The sequence below is a fragment of the Uranotaenia lowii genome, chromosome 3 (assembly GCF_029784155.1).
Source record: "Uranotaenia lowii strain MFRU-FL chromosome 3, ASM2978415v1, whole genome shotgun sequence".
NCBI lineage: Eukaryota > Metazoa > Arthropoda > Insecta > Diptera > Culicidae > Uranotaenia > Uranotaenia lowii.
This window is the reverse complement of record NC_073693.1, coordinates 357,489,506-357,497,105: the sequence shown is the minus strand read 5'-3', so window position 1 is coordinate 357,497,105 and position 7,600 is coordinate 357,489,506.

The window sequence follows — 7,600 nt, the reverse complement described above, 5'->3', positions numbered from 1 at the left end:
TTTCTATGTTGGCTGCACGCTGAGCGTGTTGAACTCAAATTTAGTTTTTGTAAGACTCAAATTGAAATGTGCACCGATTGACGCAAATTTGAGTAACACTTTCAATTTTTTACGTTTTTTTATAATCAATATTCCTTTGATATTTATCTAAAGAATTAGTTCAGCAAAGCAGCGTAGATATTTTTTTTTAAAAAGAAGCTGTTTCGTTACATTGTAAATAATTGCAAATTTAGCGAAAATAATTTTAATTGAAAACTAATTAGCAATTTAAAAAAAAACTTGTAAGGATATTATTTTTATTTGATTTTCAGTATTTTAGTCTAGATTGTGGTTTGTATCTTTCGGTATTGCTGAATTCTTAAAAAAAAATGGCAATAAATCAATAATCAATGCGGCCAACAGATTGTGCTTTCACCCTAATCGGCATTCTATAGAAAGTACGCAGCCATTCGTCGCAACCGGAAAACTCATCGCCATCGCAACGGTGAAGAAAACGTGCGAGCAAACATTTTTTCTCACGGCGCGTTCGTAAATTGATTTTTTTGGGTGATGCATCAGTCGATCGATTTGTTTGGTAGATGTCAAATCACTTCTCAATGCTTTTGCATACGTTTGTTTGTAATTTACGAACGCCAGCATCGATAAAAAAAATCACTTCGATAGAAAAAATCAATTTACGAACACGCCGTCAGTCGGAAATAATTCAGAAGTGTTTTTTTAAACGAAGTTGGATAAGTCGCTTGAACCTAGTTGCAGGAAACATTGGACCAATGATGTTTAGAATAATTTAAGCAACTGCAAAGATTCGCCAGACAGGAAAAAATGTTGTGCAAGCTCCTGGGTAAGAGATCAAATATGTTGCATAGTTGTGAACGCAAGCTGACTAAGCAGTTAGGATTCAAATTCCGGATTCGGATTTTCGGTAAGTGTTGTTTGTCTCCAATTATTAGATACATTAGATGCCACAGAAAAATATTTAAAATGACGAGATTATTTTTATTTGTCTTTTTGATAGTATCGTCTCTTTGTCATAGATGAAAAATCATGTCATTCTACAATTTTTGTCGTTTAGTACTTTTTTTTTATTTGCTCATTTGCTTGTTCTTGTCTTTTTCAAATATTTTTATTTTTGATATATTCTTTTTTGTCATTTTATGCTTTCATTTTTCTTATGTGTTCATTCTAATTATGTTGTCATTTTCTTTTCATAGTTTTCCATGTTTTGGTTGTTATTGTGATTTTGTCATTGTTTCTCTTGTGCCTTTTTGTAATTTTTGTTATATATTTTTTAATTTTAGCCAATTAAGGCGATTTTTATTATTCCGGCAATTTCCCTGTTTTTTGTCTTATTTTAAAATTTTTGTCGTCATTGTCATTTTTGATGTTCCTCTTTTAATCTTTTTATCATTTCTGTTCAAAATTCTTAGTATTTTCCTGTTTCAAAAGTGTTGATGGCACTTGACGGTCGACTTGTGTGACGAGATGATGTAGAGAAAGGATGTCTTCAAAATTTCAGTACTTCAGATTATCATCAATAAAATTAATTCTATCTGTTTTTGGAAAAAAAAAATCAGTAAAATAAAATAAAAGTCCACCACCGAGCGAAAATGAAAATATCTTATTACGAAAACGGGCCATATAAATTTCAAAAAACTAACCTGTGCAAAATTGTAGCACAATCGGATTGCCTCAAAAAGCACAGAGTTACAATTTTTGAACCATTTGGAACTTTTTCGAAAAACCATAGATCACCGGACACATTCCGCTCGCTTGTACAGCTGAAAAGTGACGTTCGCTTATAAAAAAATCTCCAACTTGGCCATAATTTTGATAATTCAAATCACAGAAAATCAACGGAAAAATTTTAACATGTTTTATATTATTTTGAAAATCAATTTTATTGTTGGAAAAAGTAGTTATTTTGACAACTTTTCCAAAACAATTTATTAAAATACTAGCAGACCCGGTAAACTTCGTCTTACCATGTTAAACTTGGCGTCTATTTTCCATTTTTTCTTTGCTGTTTGACTTTAAAAAAGCATCAAATCTTGAGTTGTTAATCGTGTCGCTTTCTGGAACATGTCCTAGTTTTTTTTACATATCCATATTTTCCGATTGCTCGAATTGTTCCGCCTAATTATTTCGGAATCAAATCTAAGAACTTCAACTCAATTCTACGGGTCTTTTCATAAATTATCAAAAAATTTGCTCCAATCAATCTTACATGCTTTTTACAAGAATACTTTTCATTTACATTTTTTCTAAAAGACACACCTGCCAATTTCAACCATTGTTATCTGATTTAAAATTTTCCTGAACAGTGTTGAAGATGATCTGCGATTTCTTTCAGAATATGTGATATTTTCAAGATTCAATAACATTCAATTGGAAATTAAAATTAAATACATAAAAAAGAACTAATCTGTTAAGGCTACGATGATTTCATTCATTCTATTTTCTGGAAATTTTCATGTAAATTTACCTCGAAACCTTAAAAAACATTTAAGTGTCTTTTTTTTATTATAAATTGTTATTTTCATTAAAGAAACATCGGGGCAAGAGCAAATGGATATCATCACAGTTCATCTTTCATATTCTTTCAAAAAGAAAAGACTTTAAAATGAATTTAATAATTGTTCCTGTTTGTCTTTTTTATCACCGTTCATTGATATATCTGCAGTTTTTCTTCAGAATAAAATAATGGTTGGTACTTCAATTTCACTGAATACTGTTTTACCATAAGACCTTCATTTCAGTGTTCCGAATATCACTCAATTCTCATGAGAGACACTGAAACGTTTTCAACAGCGAAAGCAAAACCTAAATTGTCGGTTGGTTTATCTCCCAGTGGGGCAAAGATTGTGTTCGACAGCGCTGCTCCGAGAATCAAAGAAATAAAATTTGAAAGAGAGACGTTTCTTCTCCAGTTGGAATTCTCAGCTGAGTGAGGAGCTACCTGATTTTCAGTTTCTTTTTTCAGTCAATAACTTTTCTTGCTCAATCACTCACTCACTCACTCGTTTACTGATCGATGATCGAATGCTGTCTGCCTGATACATCTTGCTTTGTTGTTGCTGTTGTTGGGGAGGATTAAAATAGTCATTCAAACACGCAGGCAGTACGTATGAACATATGTTTCTGCCGCTTTGCCAGAAAGTACGCAGGCAGTATGAACCGATGCAAGGCCGCATTGATTGAGTTTGAGTGAGTGAGTGAGTGGATTTTCGAATTGGATCTTGTATCAGTCAGTGTCTCAATCACTTCTGATACACCAGGTAGTGAGCTTGAGAGATCGACTTAGATGCGAGTCCGCTTTCGCTTTTGAATCTTGTTTACATTGACTTCGCATTGTCGCTCTGCCGACTCTCTAGGGAACAACAGGCAGCAGCAATCGGCTTTGAATGTTTCCAACTAGAAACCTATCATGAGCGTTTCTTCCGAGTGATTTTCGGAAGACTGCTTCATTTACAAAGACATTTAATAATTTTGAATATTTTAGAGAAAAATTAATATGTATATATTTCATGGTAAAAGGCGCGTTGCCACTTGTTTCACCGTGTGAAATGACAGGAGTCAATATTATTTTCAAAACTTTCAGATCCTAATAAAAACTTATAAAAAAAATTCTGCTTCTGCTACCAAAATAATTATGATTCTGGAATATTAATAACAAAAAAAATTATCAAAAAAGCAGATCTGAAGTCTCTTCTATGAAGTCAAAATATATTATACAAAAACACACGTTAATGTTGAAGTAACCGATGTATAACACTAATTTAATATATTAAAATGATAGAGGTAAACTTAAGTGAGGAGTTTCAAGGAGATGCAAATAAAATAGACACACGTCTAGTTCCGTTGGAAGCCAGCTTAAGAAGACTGGTCCGTTTATTCAATCTTTAGATCTTTACTCAGACTCGCCAGCGAGGTTCTCATTATGCCAGCTCTGTTTCCAGAACGGGATCGGACCTAATAGCAATAGGTCAACAACCTGAACACTACAACTCCTTCACCCTCAAGATAGAATGAAGTATCTTTAAAACGAAAATGCAAAACTAATCTTAAGTACAACATTTGAATGCCTAACTTAATCACTTTTCTTCGAACGTATTTTTTTATATACAATATTATTGAAATAATTAACTATTCAAACTATCGAAACCTATTCCTGTAGGAATTTTACAACTAAAAAAATTTACAAAAACTTTGCACTTTTTTTTCTTATCTTCACTGTATTCATTTTAACACTGGCCATCCTTCTCCTCTGGAAAGATGAACGGGGAGACCACGAACCCATCAAAATCATCTTCGTATTATGTCCGTATCGTCAAATTCCTTCACCTTCGTCCAATACTCCAAAATTCAAAGCACCATCCTGCTCGATGCTATGGCCTGGAAAAGGAAAACCGTCGTGTTGTTCCAAAAGGTTAAAAAAAAACTCATCGTGAAAAAATAGAAATAGTTCTACTTTTCAGAGAGAAAAAAACAAACCTATATATTGGCAAGAAAAACTTCAGCCTAAAACCAAAATGATAAGCCAATCAAAAGGCAGCCGTAGAAACATAAAACCTTGTCTCTAGTTCTAGTCTATTTCTTTCTTGAATAAACACCTATTATTTGCAATCTTCATAAACATATGGGTGTCAACAAAGTTATAATAATCATAACATGATCATACTCTTATGGATTGCATGAATAATTGAAAATTAAAGTACACACAAAACTTTCGAGGCTCCACTTAGCAAAAATTCGCTGTTACTTTCCGTTAGCAAAAATATTTTTTTACTTTTGAGTTAGCAAAAAGCACAATTTATTTGATTTTAGTAATCAGAAAGTTTATCTTGCTCGATTTTAGTAAAACGAAGGTTTTCTAGCCGCCTTATTTCTAGATAGCAGCCGCTGCCGGTAGAGACAAAAAAATAAACTGACGGGATTCAGTGCCGTTCCGGAAATTCGTTGCTGGCGGTTCTTTTGGTGGCTAAGTTCACGACAAATTGGTAGCCAAATCGATAGTGGATGCAAACAGGTAAGAGTCGATCAAGAAGTGTAAAATGTTTTCCGTTTTTTAATTTATGTTTTTTTTTCCTATTAGGTTGCTGCTGCCGGTGGGGTTCCGGGTTTTAACTGCAACAGTCCGAAAATCGAAAGGGACAAAGCTGGAATTTCAATGCGGTGCGTCCGGAACAACCCCGATGTCGATCGCTTGGCATTTCGCGTTCCCAGGATCGGAACTAAATAAGTTCCATGAAGTGTCGAAATAAAGAGAAAAATCAATTGAAAGTAAACTTATTTTTGTATTCTTTTCAATAATCTAACATTCCCTAAGAAATTGCAAAGAAAAACAATAAATATTGAAATTTCAGGTCTGTGGCGATCTTTTCCTCCGGTTTTTGCTAGAAAAGTGAGCAAAAATTGCGGCGGCTAAATTTGTCTCTCGTTTGCTAAAATTTTAGTTCGAAAAAATTGCTAAATTGATTGCTAAGATTTTAGCTGGTCAAATTTGAGCAAAATTTTGCTAATTTCCGGCCTCGAAAGTTTTGTGTGTACATGTTTGAAATCTGTTTCTATTTTTGCAAAAAGGCTTTCACCCAGCAACACAAAAAAAACTTATTCTTCTCACATAACAAGATTGTTGTAAGTTGGCGGCAGAGCTACTGAACATTCTATGTTGACTCTCAATGAAAAAAAACTAAACCTTTTCAGTCAAATGTTCATGATACCATAAAGAAAAACCAAAACACATACCTTTTAAAAACGACCCCCAATCGATGTTCCTCAAACGTCCAAAACTGATTTTTTTTTTTTGCTGGACGGCAGCTACATAAAAGCATAATAAAATCCAAACCATTTTCGGCCATCATTTCTTCAGCACTTTCTCTATGGCAATCTATCACCAAACCTAGAGCAGCATTCCTCTGGCTAAACAGCTGTAACTTCAGGTTTTTTTTTCCGAAGCACAAAATTCGAGTCAAGATACTACACTTTATAGTTTTTGTCGGTAAATTGGCCTTCAAAACTTTAATATGCTTAACAAACTTTTGTTTGTGTTCAGTGGCTGTGAAGCTATCCGACCACCATCTCACTACTCACTAGCTCACCAAAGGAAATAAAAAGCTTGCTAACATTCTTCTCCTGAAATGTGGAGATTCACTCAGAGTCACCCAGAAGAATGGGAGCCTGTGCTTCGATGGAGGAGCAGACTGTTGATGAAAGTAAAAGAAGGAACATTCGATTGAGGAAAAAAAAAGTTCAAATAAAAATTGAAAAATTGTCTGTAATGATAAACATCTCAACATTGAACAAAAAAAACCAAAAAATCACATACCTCGGGAACGAAATTAGCTAAATTAAACCCTTTTACGAAAATAACAGCATAAAAATCTGCACAACAGCGGCGAAACTTCACTCGGTGGCACCATCGCGACGACGACATCACCCACAAAAATCAAACCAAATTCCGAATACTTTACTTGCTCTTTTTGTCGGAGAAATTCCTTATGTCGCTATGCTAAATTAAAACTGTCGCAGTAACTTTATAAAACTATTAAACGATGTGAACAATCAAACTGGATACCGCTTTACTGTTCGGCAACCCAAAAAGAACTCACACGTTTTGTACGTATTGAGTTGAGTCATTGTTATGATGCCTTCGGTGTCGCTCAATGACAGTGCTGCCAGCATTTTGAGTAAAACAAAGCAAAGTAAAGAACTCATTCTGGTTAAAGAGTGAAACACTGCTGTTAAGAAAGTAAAATAAAAAAAATCATAAAATGCTGCAGACAAAACAAAATGGTATAAAAATGTGCTTTTCAAAAATAATTTTGAAACAAAAGAAAAGTCACACCAAAAAAACCAAAGATTGATGAATTATAAAAATGGTACAGTATGAACGGTAAGAAAAAAAACTTCAACAAAAGGCATTATCCACTAATGGCGGCAACTTCTCAAAAACTCACTCACAGTACCAACATACTTACAATTCAGCTGTTCAAAATCAAAAGATTGAAAAACTTGAACTTGCCGATTTCGATGCTTCAACGAATATCCCATCCTCGTCGTCATTTGAAGTAACCGATGTATAACACTAATTTAATATATTAAAATGATAGAGGTAAACTTAAGTGAGGAGTTTCAAGGAGATGCAAATAAAATAGACACACGTCTAGTTCCGTTGGAAGCCAGCTTAAGAAGACTGGTCCGTTTATTCAATCTTTAGATCTTTACTCAGACTCGCCAGCGAGGTTCTCATTATGCCAGCTCTGTTTCCAGAACGGGATCGGACCTAATAGCAATAGGTCAACAACCTGAACACTACAAATGTTAAGTCCGTACTTGAATTCTGTGTGAACAAACATGGAACCTGGAAACAGGGAGCGATTTAAAAAAAGATAAGTTTATTTAGTGAGGTTGTTTATTTGGGCCCTACCTTTTATAAATTAAGAAATAATGTATACATTTTTGTCAATGTTGAACGTTTGCACTTCTTTTCATAAACATCAATCCTGTATAATCCATTTTAAAGGACAGGCTCTTGTACAGTTCATGTGTCTGTTAATTTTCAACGGATTTTGTGGTTGTTCTCTAAATTCAAAGGCGCTTG